At 43.4% G+C, this 4,133-nt stretch overlaps 1 protein-coding gene across 6 annotated transcripts in view; it reads right to left on the bottom strand.

Annotated features, from left to right (window-relative positions):
- Positions 1 to 4,133, bottom strand: part of CBY1 (chibby family member 1, beta catenin antagonist) — a 27,474-nt gene that overhangs the window by 9,965 nt on the left and 13,376 nt on the right. The window contains exon 2 of one of the 6 annotated variants that reach the window (XM_037731538.1): positions 760 to 770. The exons of the other annotated variants lie outside the window; for them this stretch is intronic. The gene's annotated coding sequence lies outside the window, so the exon portion shown is untranslated. The remainder of the gene's footprint in view (positions 1 to 759; positions 771 to 4,133) is intronic. 6 annotated transcript variants of the gene reach the window in all.

Genomic DNA, 4,133 nt, shown 5'->3' with positions numbered 1-4,133 from the left:
AAAAAAAAAAGGCCTGCTAAGAACATGATGCTTGGGCATGTATATCCGCATGCATATGCACACTTTTCTGGTTCCATATTTAGGGGTACAACTGTAGAGTCATAGAGCATTCATATATTTAGGTTTAACAGATACTGCCAAATGGTTTACCAAAGTAATTGTACCAATTTAGACTCCTAACTGCAGTTTGCAAAAGATCCTTGTCAGTATCTGGTACTTTCTGTCTTTCTCACCTTATCCATTGTGGCAGGTATGTAGTAGTGTTGCATTGTTTAATTTGCTTTTCCCAAATAACTAATTAAATTGAGCACCACTTAACATACTCTTTGGACATATATGGATACTCTGTCTCTCTCTTTTTTTACATACTCTTTGGACATATATGGATACTCTGTCTCTCTCTTTTTTTTTTTTCACTCTTGTTGCCCAGGCTGCAGTGCAATGGTGAGATCTTGGCACACTGCAACCTCTGCCTCCCGAGTAGCTGGGATTACAGATGCACACCACCATGCCTGGCTAATTTTTTAGATGGAGTTTTACTATGTTGGCCAGGCTGGTTTCGAACTCCTGACCTCAGGCAATCCACCCACCTCAGCCTCCGAAAGCACTGGGATTACAGGCATGAGCCACCATGCCCAGCTCTGGATACTCTCTTTTGTGACATGCTTATTCATGTCTTTTGCTGTTTTTTTTTTTTTTTTTTTTTTTTTTTTTTTTTTTTTTTTTTTTTTTTTTTTTTTTTTTAGATAGAGTCTCCCTCTGTCATCAGGCTGGAGTACAGTGGCACGATCTCGGCTCACTACAACCTCTGCCTACCAGGTCCAAGTGATTCTCCTGCCTCAGACTCCAGAATAACTGGGATTACAGGCACATGCCACCATGCCCAGCTAATTTTTGTTATTTTTAGTAGACAGGGGTTTTGCTACGTTAGCCAGGCTGGTAGAGACCAGAGCAGGCTGGTCTTAAACTCCTAACCTCAAGTTATCCATCTGCCTCGGCCTCCCAAAGTGCTGGAATTACAGGCATGAACCACTGTGCCCGACCTCTTTTCGATTTCTTATTAGCTTCTTTTGATCAAAGAAGTTTTTATTTATTTTTTTTTTTGAGACAGAGTCTTGCTCTGTTGCCAGGCTGGAGTGCAGTGGCACAATTTTGGCTCACTGCAATCTCTGCCTTCCGGGTTCAAGCGATTCTCCTCCCTCAGCCTCCCCAGTAGCTAGGACTACAGGCACACGCCACCACGCCCAGCTAATTTTTATATTTTTAGTAGAGATGGGGTTTCACCATGTTGGCAACAATGGTCTCCATCTGTTGACCTTGTGATCATGATCTGCCCACCTCGGCCTCCTAAAGTGCTAGGATTACAGGTGTGAGCCACTGCACCCAGCCAGAAGTTCTTAATTGTAATGAAATCCAACATTCATTATTTCATTTATTTATTTAGAGATGGAGTCTCACTTTGTTGCCCAGGCTGGAGGGCAGTGGCACGATCTCCACTCACTGCAACCTCTGCCTCCTGGGTTCAAGCAATTCTCCTGCCTCAGCCTCCTGAGTAGCTGGGATTACAGGCACCTGCCACCACATCCAACTAATTTTTGTATTTTTAGTAGAGATGGGGTTTTGCCATGTTGGCTAGGGTGGTCTTGAATTCCTGACCTCAGGTGATCTGCCTACCTTAGCCTCCCAAAGTGTTTGGATTATAGGCATGAGCCACCACACCCAGCCCAATTTATTATTATTTTTTAATGATTAGTGTTCGTATCCTATTATATAATGTTTGCCTACCCCAGGCTGGGTGTGGTGGCTTATGCCTATAATCCTAGCACTTTGGGAGGCAGAGGCAGGCAGATCACTTGAGTCCAGGAGTTTGAGACCATCCTGGGCAACATGGCAAAACCCTGTCTCTATCAAAGATACAAAAAATTAGTTGGGCACTGTGGTGTGTGCCTGTGGTCCCAGCTACTCAGGAGGCAGAGGTGGGAGGATTGCTTGCGCTCGGGAGCCAGAGGTTACAATGAGCTGAGATTATGCCACTGCACTCCAGCCTGTCCAGTGACAGTGAGACCCCATCCCCACTCCCCTACCAAAAAAAAAATTGCCTACCCCAAGATCATGATGATATTTTTTGTTAACTTCTGGTAATATTATTGTTTACGTTTCAAATTTGTGACTATAATTCATCTTGAATTAATTTTTGTATATGATATAAGACAGGGGTAAGTGTTCTTTTTTTCACATATATCACCAAAAAAAAATTTTTTTAAGACGGGGTCTCGCTCTGTCGCCCAGGCTAGAGTGCAGTGGCATGACCTTGGCTCACTGCAGCCTCGACCTCCCAGGCTCAAGCAATTCTCCTGCCTCAGCTTCCCGAGCAGCTGAGATGACAGGCACACGCCACCAGGCCCACCTAATTTTTTGTATTTTTTGTACAGATGGGGTTTCACCATGTTGCCCAGGCTGGTCATGAACTCCTGAGCTCAAGCGACTGGCCCAACTTGGCCTCTCAAAGTGCTGGAATTACATGCCTGAGCCACCATGCCTGGCCTTTATTACCCAATTTTTTTTTTTTTTTTTTTGAGATGGAGTTTCACTCTGTCACCCAGGCTGGAGTGCAATGGCATGGTCTCAGCTCACTGCATCCTCCACCTCCAGGTTTCAAATGATTCTCCCACCTCAGCCTCCCAAGTGGTTGGGACTACAGGCGTGTGCTACCATACCCGGTTAATTTTTGTATTTTTAGTAGAGACAAGGTTTCACCATGTTGGCCAGGCTAGTCTCGAACTCCTGACCTTGTGAACCTCCTGCCTCCGCCTCCCAAAGTGCTGGGATTACAGGCGTGAGCCACTGTGCCTAGCCTATATTACCCAATTTTAACTTATAGCACACACATAGTTTACAAAGAATCCTTCTAAAAAACCATTGACTGAAGAGAACAACAATGACAGCACAAGTCAGCAAAAAGAAAACATCAGAACCCTCACTGCTCCTCCTCCTGGGGGTAAGGTCTTCCTTCACTACATAATGAAATAAAAGCTGTAACAGGTTAATTGAATCTGACAAGAAATTAGCCAAAAAAGGCAGAAGGAGCGGTTGGTATCTTTTCAAGATTTTCGAAACAAGGTTTTAGATACATTATCATTAAAACAGAATTCAAAGTATGAATCCATGATAATCAGCAAGACATGTATCCAATGAGAACAGGAAAAAAAACTTCCAGGCTGTTTTCACTGAGGGAGAAATTGATCTCACTGAAATTAATGATAAAAGTTGAGAAGCTTCTCCGTAAGTTTTATAACATACAATACATAAGTATATGTATATATAATTTATAAATAAATAAAGGTATTTTGGGTTATGTGATCATGATAGCTTTCCTGGTAGTTATGTGTTTGTAATTAAAAACAATTATATGGTGGCTCACGCTTGTAATCCCAGCACTTTGCGGGGGCCGAGGTGGGTGGATCACCTGAAGTCAGAAGTTTGAGATCAGCCTGACCCACATGGCGAAAATTTTAAAAATACAAAAATTAGCTGGGCATGATGGTGCTCACCTGTAATCCCAGCTACTCAGGAGGCTGAGGCACAAGAACTGCTTGAACCTTGGAGGCTGAGGTTGTGGTGAGCCAAGATCGTGCCACTGCGCTTCAGCCTGTGTGACAGAACGAGACTCTGTCTCAAAAAAATAAAAAATAAATAAAAACAATCATAGACCAGCAACCTAGGGGATGGCCTTTGGGCCTGGGCACAGCACTTTAAAACTTGGACAAACCAGAATGCTTCCACCTTGGTAGTGGAGGGGACAGGTGGGGACCAAGATGCTGAGGGGGGGTTGATGTTATGTCATCACCATCCAAAACACACTGTAAGGCCCTGGCGCTGTCTCTGCTGGAGAAGAGAAAGAGGTTAGGAGAGGGAAAAGCATGAATCTTACGTCTATAATATTATATAAAGAGCAGAGCAAGAATAAAATAGGAGGAATATCCACGAGGAAAGTTCTTCAAAGGGCACAGTAACAAAAACTAATTAATATCACTTCCTGTGTATCCACTACATGTCAGACACAGTGCTAGGCACACTTCGTTTATTTTTCATTCCTTGCAGCGCCTCTTGAGATATGGGTATTTTCTTTTTTT

The sequence above is a fragment of the Cebus imitator genome, unplaced genomic scaffold (genome assembly GCF_001604975.1).
Source record: "Cebus imitator isolate Cc_AM_T3 unplaced genomic scaffold, Cebus_imitator-1.0 Scaffold404, whole genome shotgun sequence".
NCBI lineage: Eukaryota > Metazoa > Chordata > Mammalia > Primates > Cebidae > Cebus > Cebus imitator.
This window is presented reverse-complemented; position numbering and strand designations above follow the sequence as displayed.